Source organism: Tamandua tetradactyla, chromosome 5 (assembly GCF_023851605.1).
Source record: "Tamandua tetradactyla isolate mTamTet1 chromosome 5, mTamTet1.pri, whole genome shotgun sequence".
Taxonomy (NCBI): domain Eukaryota; kingdom Metazoa; phylum Chordata; class Mammalia; order Pilosa; family Myrmecophagidae; genus Tamandua; species Tamandua tetradactyla.
In genome coordinates, this window is record NC_135331.1 from 66,014,312 (window position 1) to 66,023,312 (window position 9,001).

Consider the following 9,001-nt stretch of genomic DNA (forward strand, 5'->3'; position numbering starts at 1 on the left):
AACTCAGTATTAAGACTTCCAGTTATACTGACCTGAAATTTGACACATTCAACTATATAGTATTGGGATTGAATTAATGTTTTTGCATGACCATTAGTAGGTAAATATTTACCTTAAATTGTAAGATTTGTTGATAAATATATCATATTCCTCTTATATCAAATATGCCATAAATCTTCCAAATGCTTGAGCCTACCATGGTAGGAGAAATGAAGCTAAAAATGATAGTCTCAAATATATCAGAGTAGAATATCATCAATACTAAATTAATATAGAAACCTTGAAAATAGACTTGCTGATAAAATAAGGATAAGATGCCCCTTTTGGGGCTTTGGAACACCTTGAGACTCTCTTAGGTATTACCATAGTTCTTTAACAGGCAGTCTGTGTTTAAAGCCTAAGCTTGTATTTTCTTGCACTTCTTAATTATCTCTCTATCCTTGTTATATGATTTTCACAAAAACTAAATAAGAATAATTCATTTAGGAAAAATGAAAGAAAATTGTTGTGATGGCTAGGTTCCGGTGTCAACTTGGCCAAGTGATCATGTCCGGTTGGCTGGTCAGGCAAGCACTGGCCTGACCACTGCTGCAAGGATATTGCATGGCTGGTTGATAAACCAGAAGGCTGGTGTATTAAATCATCTGTCGGTTGATTGCATCTGTGGCTGATTACATCTGTGATCAACTAAGGTGGGTTTCCCACAATGAAATAATCCAATCAGTTGAAGGTTTGTTTGTTTTTTTCAATTTTTTTAAAGGAAAAAGAGAGACTTTTTCACTGCTTCTTTAGCCAGCAAGCTTCTCCTATCAAGTTCATCCAGACCCTTCATCAGAGCTGCCAGCTTCACAGCCTGCCCTATGGATTTTGAACTCCCATTTCCATGGATGCATGAGAAACCTTTATAAATCTCATATTCTCAAAGTAGGACTATTTTCTTAAAAATCCTTATAAACTACATAAAAAGTGACCATTCACTCAGCATCCATATTTTTAAGAACAGAAGCTCCTAGAATGCAGCAATGGGTATAAAAAGAATACTCAACATAAACTTGGAAAGTTAATTTGACTATTAAGGAGATCTACTCCAATACCTTTACTGATCAATAATGAAAACGTCTGCTTTGACTTCATACGTGTTTCTTCAAGTAATTATAATGAAACAATAAAAACACCACACATTATGTAACCTTTACAGGATATTTGTAGAACCCCATTTCTTCAAAGGGTTTTCTTATTAAGTCTCTCATTTATTATTATGATGCTCAAATCAGGAGAAAGGGAAGATTGTAGTACTTTCATATGACAAACGAGTGTACTAGAACATGGAAGAATTTCCAACTTCTTCCAAATCATTCAGCTATGTATTGGGGCATGTTTATTTGTTTTAATTTTATTCCCCTGGCTTTTCACTCTGATGAATGCTAATGACATTTGGCAAATTCCTGTATTATATGATATCATATTCTACTTTGAGGGGATTGCCAGGTAAAAATGTTGGTTTGCCTATGCTATTGTTTGCTATAAGCCACACACTGTACAAGTCATTTGAATTTTCAAGCCTTCGTTTTCTAGATATATATTTTTTAATTACCCCTCCCTCATAGTTACTGTAAGATTTCAAGACTTCCTACAGATAAATTAATAATTAGCAATTGCTAAGTTAATAAATATTAGTTACCAGTCTCTTCTCTTCCTCCTACCTTCATCTTTCCCTTTCTTAGTAGCCTATTCTTGGAAAGAAAAGAAAATGGTCTATAAGAAACCAGCATCTGGAAAGGTGAGTGGATTGAACAGGTTTTATATGTAGATTTAAATGTAGTTTTTGAGTATCCTATTATGATATCATGTCAATTAAAATGATTACTGAAACTATCCCAATAACTGTACTTATTCAAGTTATTGGAAAATAACACTTCCAATAAAACCTACCGTCAAACAAAAGAAAATAGTTGTTTGACTTCATCAGTCTTTGAAAATGCAAAATATCTTGAGATCTTCAAAAGAATCTTAGCTGCATTCATTCCTTGTTAAAATTACATGAGAACTTTTCTGCATTTTCTTCCCGTTTTTCAAAATGGAAGATGCACTTTGTTCCTCATTAAGATTGGTGAAAGTTGTGCAGCAAAAGTGGCTAGATAGCTTTGAAAATGTGAGGGTTAGAATCTAAGGAACAAGGTTACATTTTGTATTCGAACCTGGTTAACAGTTCCTTCATTCAGTGTTTTAAACTAGCTGTATCTATAGTGCCTGCAGGAATGATTATGCCATCCAAACTTAGAACATGCCAGACATTCTTTCTGGGTCTGAAAGTTACTGAGTTTTTAATTACTTGGTATCCAGGCTAATAGAAAGACAAGCATGATTTTCTCCCTGTGTATCACAAATAAAATGTTACTCTGCTTGTTTGTCTCCTCTATTTTCTTCATAGCTTGCTCCCCAGAGACCAGTGGGAAAGCATGTGGCAGCATCTGTGATTGAATGGAGGCTTCTGTGCTCCTATGAGGAACAGTGTCACTCCCACCCCCACCTCAGGAGTTCACCGAGGAACCTGTGAAGACGGCATCAATATCTGTTGCCAGTCACAAGACAAATCTTTAAGTTCTTGAAGTTTCTAATGGGGAAAAAACTAAGTGAAAGTCGCATCTGTCTTTTTTCAAGGTGACCTTCTTTGAAGAAGTGAGAGACTGTGTCCATATATATAGCAGTACAGTTGTTTTGACGGATGACATTTAACAAAACAAAATAAGTGATGCTTTAAAAGTCCAGCTTAGATCTGAGCAGGATGAATTCTGATAAATCCTTTAGCTTCTGTTAAGCAAAAAGTTGAGTTTGTGCATGCAGGTTTGGATGTAGGAGCTGGGGAGAATTTATTTGTGCTGCATAATAAAAAGAAGCAAAATGGATTTCCTGGGACAAACCAAAGTGGGAAAGAGACCATCCGAGATGAAAAGGAAGGGTAAGGAAAGAAAGAGTGAAGAAAGTTGTTGGATACAAATTGAAAAAATACCTGTAAATATTGGGTGTGAATTTTTCATGGAAACCAGTGAAGAAGTCTTGGGTTCATAAAGTACACACACACACACACACAAGTAGCTTGTAAAGGCACAAGAGCTGAAAGCAGAGTCAGTGAAGATTTAAGTGCCCAGGAATTGGCAGAAATCATGGGGAATTTATTAAGAGTCTCACAAATTATGGACTGGGATAGAAAGAAATCAAGTTTATTAAGCTCTCTGAGATGAAAGGAAGTGTCTGGTGACATCCCAGTTACTTATCCCAGTGAGCCATGTTCATTCATATATTTAAAAAATAAGCGTTGTGTTTGCAAAGCACCATGACAGACATCATGATATGATAATAATAAAGAAAAATACATGCCTGGTCCTTCTGTATAGAATTACAGTCTTATTCACAGCAAACATAGATTACACATGTTGGCAAGTGTTACAAACTAAACATTAAAATGTGTGTGGCGGTAAGACCAGGAAAAAGTGCAGACTATATGAGCAGGAGAAACTTAAGCAGAAGCTTGCAGAATGAAAAATGAGACAGGGGAAGAGTGAGGAAAGTGCTTTCCAGACTGAGGGCACCACACCTGGCCAAGGTCTGGCATGGGAAAAAGTGTGATGCATTGAAGGTAACAGAAGAGGTAAGCGTGGAGGAGCAAAAGTCAGTCGGGGAGATATTGTCTCAACATGGACCAGCCAGTGTAGAGGCTTATTTGTCTTGTGAAGTTTGGGGTCTCTAGCCTAACAGTGATGGCAAGTCATGGAAGGATTTTAAGCAGAGGATGCAGAATCATATTTGTGGATTTAAAAGATCTCTCTAGCCTCTCTCCAACCAGATTGGAAGTAACATCTCAACTTTTACAAGCTCCTTATTCCATATAACAATGGCACATTTTGCATGTGGGTTAATACTTGCTTTGTTTGTCCTTCAACCCACCAGGTTGCTCAGATGGACTCCTTGGAAAGACCTGTAAAAGGAAATGTCAATACACCAGCCAGGCGCATTGCCACTGAGTATACAGGACCTGTATGTGTGAGCCAGGGCACTACGGGCAGTTGTGCCATCTCAGTAAGTCACAGGCATGGCATTCATTCTCTGTGAGAAGCATGAGGCCTAGAAAAGTACAAAGAGCATGCTAGACAACAAAAGAGTGTAAAAGCATGTAAAGGAATTTATATGGCCATATCATATGTGATGAGTATGCCCTAATCTTCATTAGATGACTCTTACATGATAGACTCTGGACTTTGATGAATGAGAAAAAAATTCTAAATTCCTTAATTACTTTCTAGTCAGTGGTTACTATAATTTTTAGAGGATCATTAAATGGGAATTTAATACTTAAAGGGAGTTGTCTATCAATGCTGAGAACAACTTTTGTTTATTTCTAGTTTCTGGTACAAAGCAAAATCATTCATTAACCTTCTAAAACAGGTTCTTCTTTCTGCACTTTGACCATCAATCACATTTTTCAAAAAAGAGAATCAGCAACAACTTCAGCCCATGGGTAACTTTCAAAATTTCTCCAGTGGAATCACTCTGGGAGCTCACCAACCTACCTCAAAGCTGTGCAAATCTGAAATGAGCTCCATCTTGCTTCTCTATCTGTTCCATATCCATTCCCCTTTTCATTGAAGGGCCAGCCCCTCTAAAAATCCTTCCTGAGCGAACCTCACTAAAACTGTGACCCATCCATTCTTAACAGAACTTTTGGAGTCTTATATTTTTAGTTGAATATCCATGGTCTCATCTATTCTATAAAAGTCATGTACCTTGAACACAGATACTAAGTTGTGAATACTCCACTGAGAGAGCCAGGGAAGGCATCGCAGAAACTGAACCTGGTCTTGAGGGAAGGTTAGACTTAGGTAAGTGAAAAAAGAATGAGCAAATGTGAATGTTAGCAGCAGAAGTGCCGATGATATATTCAGGAGCAGTAGATACCTCCCAGAACATGCCAAGGGAAGAAGACCGACCTAGAAACAGAAATAACATCATTTCTATTCTTTTTCTTCTAATATAATAGACAAGTCCATTTGCAATAATAACTTTTGGATATTTCATAAGATACTAGCAGATGTCTTGGGAAAAAAACATTTAAATCGTAATTGATCTGGTCAAAAGTTTAGAGAACTACTTTTTTAGAAATGTACTGACTTGGAGGTGTTTAAAATTGAAATATATCAACATAGCAAATTATTTCATTCATTTGTAATCTGTGAGGTATTGAGGTCCAGGGGAAAATCCAGCATACAGGTTTGTTGTGTTGGCTGCTGGTGCTGATGGTGATTTGCAGTTTGAAATGAGACCGTCTTTAGGGAGAATATACACATTCCAGTTCTCCAGAACCCACTTATTGCTTCTATTGAAGCTTCATTTATCAGTCATTTATCTGGCTCCCGAGGACCCTGAGTCTGCAACACTAAGCAAGCTCTGGCTTCCCAACCAAGGTTACTTCCACTTTTCCTATTTTCCAAGCATAATTCCCCAGTTTCATCTCTGTAAGACACTCACTGTCATATTTAAGCATTCCATTATGCTTCAGTTGTTTCCTGAACTCAATTCGACCTGCTTAGCCAGGAAGGGTAGGACATGGAAGCAATCCAGGGAACTGAGTATTCTGGAAAGAGCAAACAGAGGTCTACATCAAGGCAGATGATAGCTCTGGGAGACCCCCGCTAGGGTGGGGTGTGTCTGGGAAAGAATTTGCGATTGAGAAGTCATGGAAAAGGTGATAGAATGATGGCACAATTTATCCTCCAAATCAGGCAATTTTAAGAGTGAAAAGGGGCCCTGTTAATGATTCTGTTCTGTTTGAGTAATAACTCTGGATTGTCCCTGGCAGTTGGGACTAGGGCCACACTACATGGTGGCATTGTAACCACCACTTTGAATTCTCTCAAATTCTCAGAAGGGGGAGTTGTGTACTTCATTCTCTCCAATAGCTTTCTACAGCCAAGCCTCTATGGCATATGATAAATTTAACATGAAGCTGGAGGGCTCCAGAAGAATCTTCCATTTGCTAAGTCCCTTGCACATCTCTAATGGGAGAAAAAAAAATAGGGTATATTTTAGGAAAGGATTTTTTACAAAAAAGTAATTTTGAGAATTACTCTAAATAACTGCTCAAGGAGAGAACTATGGGTGGTGTTTTTTTTTTTCCAAATGCCAAGATAGGACTTTTATAAAGTAGAATTCCTGTCCTGACCACTAACCCACTATCAGTGGCATGGGGGAAAATAATGAAGGAAAGACAAGTACCATTTGCCAAAGATGTGGACAAGTTAACTCCGCAGTCACGATGAAAGCTGTGTGTTATCTGCATGATGTAGAATTTATTTCCAATTACCGAATAATGAAAGGAAGTGGAAACAATGGAAAGCCTTCACATAAATGCTTGTCCATCATTTCCATGCTGAGGCAAGATGACTGCAGGGACTGGCAAGCCCTAGCAATCCTTAGAGAATATTAACTATGGGCACCAATGGAGCTCATTGAGAAGCAATTTCCCTCCCGGAAGCAGCAAAGCCTTTTAAGAAGTTCAGTCTTCAGTGTTCACGTGCAGTTGCCAAAAAGCAAATGAATTGCATGGTTTGAAAAGACATGTGTTTCCCTATTTTTTTTTGGCAGTCAGGATGATCTTCTTGTTTTCCCCATAATCAGACACCACAGAACTACATGCCTGTGCACTAACAATTTAAAATAAACAATGTGTGGTTTTCATGAAACTGATTTGCCTCAATCTGCTTGCAGACTCTCCCAAAGGGGTATAGGGAGCTGGCTGCTCTTCACAATGTCAGCGTGTGGAGGATATCGCCCTGGAATGCAGCACCAAAAATGGTACTTGCACCTGCAAATCTGGTTACCAAGGCAACAGATGCCAGAAAGGTAAAAATCTGATGACAGATTTTCTTTCTTCTCTAACAATGCTCGGTCTTTGTTTAGCACAATGTGATCATTAATTAGTTAATCCACCAGCATTCTTAGGAGATGGGTCAGCTGGGTCAGCGTTGTTAATCCCCTGTTTGCAGATGAGGAAACTGAGATACAGGGCAATAAAGTTATTTAACCCTGTCTTCTCACGGTCTGCTGTTAGCCATGCCCTTGCTAGCTTGAGCAGATGAAGAAAGATCACATTGCCAAGAATCTTATCTAAGGTGATTAAAGCTGGCCATCACTTCTTTATACTGAATTAATCAACCCAGGGCACTGTGAGTTTTCAGAATTGAAGAATGGCTCCTTTGTATCTAAAGATTGAGCATACAAATAAATATATTTCAAAAATTCCTTGCCATGTAAAAACTTAGAGGAATTTAAATATGGTTATCATCATTGTCCCTTTAAAATTTCCGTATATTACATAAATAAAGTTTATAAATCCATAAATATAAAAATCTATGTACAGTATGATTCCAGTTATAAGTAACAAATATATGTAGATTCCTATAAAATTTGGGAAAGGGTACTATAAGATGTTAATGATGGTTGCCTCTGGTTTTTAAATTCATGTAGTGCTTTTCTCCAGGGATCTGCATGACAAACTCTTTCATGTCTTTTAAGTGGTCCCATGTCACCTTCTCATTGAGACTCTCAGAACCACTCTATTTAAAATTGCAATGTGCATGGCTCCCTGCACTTTTTTTCTATAGTGCTTATCATCTTCTAACATATCATATACTCTAATGATTTATTAGGTCTAATATTTATTTTCTGTCTATTCCTGCTAGAATCTAGTCCCATGTGGAAAGGATAGCTATATATTTCGTTCACTAAAATATCCTCAAACTCCTCGAGTAGAGTCTGACATACAGGAGGTACTCAATAAATATGTTCTTAAATCAACACATAAATATGTATGGTTTAAATTTTTTTCTTTATACATTTTCCTCCTATTTTTTTGTATATTCTGCCTTAAGCATTTGATGCTATTATATTTGGGGAAAATTATCACGCTATTTTTTTCTCTTTAATGCTTAGTAATACTAAGCATATAAAAAATTATCATAACACATGCAAAGTGAAATTTTTGTCTTTGCTGTTATCCAAGGGCAATTTTGTTTAAAATCAGCAGGAGATGATGGATTTAAAAAGAGACCGTCACACCACGGGGTCCACTGGTAGAGGCAGGCACTGGGATTGAGAGCAAGCTTTGACCCTCAGGTTGCTCCTTGCATGCCATTGTCAGAGGGTCTGACAATGGCATGCAAAAACAGCAGGGCTTTTTTGTAGCCAAAACAGAAGTCTGACTCTTCCAGGCTGGCCTGTGGCTGTGCAGTATATGAGCAGAGCGTCCATCGAGATTTCGTGTAGGAAGAGGTTATTTAGGTCACTGGTTTATGACTCTCTAGGCTGTGAGAAAGGAACTTGGGGGCATGGAAGCCTGGCAATATGGCACAGTGTGTTCAATAAATGGTACAAGAGTGGTCCATGCCAATGCTGAAACCTCCTTCTGCTTCAACTGATTTTTTTTGCATGGGAGGTACCGGGAATTGAACATGGGTCTCTGGCATGGCAGGCGAGAATTCTGCCACTGAGCCACCGTCGCACTGCCCTTCAACTGATTTTTAAGCCTGTCTGCCCCCTATTCATTTTCCCACTAGAGAAACCATGCCCTGGAAGTCAGTGCACCAGGAGACAATGCCATCTACACACACCTGGGGAAATTTAATTTATTCTGATAACATTTTCTTAAAGCAGCTGCTGAATATGCTGTATTGGAAAATGTTTCTAAAATTCCTACTGTGAGGGAAAATGAGTTGAAAGGGTATGTAAATCAGCAAAATAGAGAGGTCACCACAATCTCTGGAAAACATATTATTTTTCAATCAGATAACTTTGTCCAATTCTGATATTTTTGTCTAACCACAAAATGAAATTATGAATCCGACTGGAGCGAGTGAATGGGATGGCCATGATTGGCAGCTGAAATCAAGGAGAAAAGAGCTCTCCAGGAGTTGTGCCTGATGAAAATCAGACCTGTTGTTGTTTTTCT

At 38.1% G+C, this 9,001-nt stretch overlaps 1 long non-coding RNA gene across 1 annotated transcript; it reads left to right on the top strand.

The window, feature by feature from the left end:
* The first annotated feature begins 2,436 nt into the window (after window positions 1-2,436).
* On the top strand, window positions 2,437-6,891 carry LOC143682484 (uncharacterized). The gene is made up of 3 exons (XR_013175156.1): window positions 2,437-2,661; window positions 3,949-4,077; window positions 6,763-6,891. It is a non-coding gene; the product is annotated as an uncharacterized LOC143682484 (long non-coding RNA).
* Window positions 6,892-9,001: the final 2,110 nt, after the last annotated feature.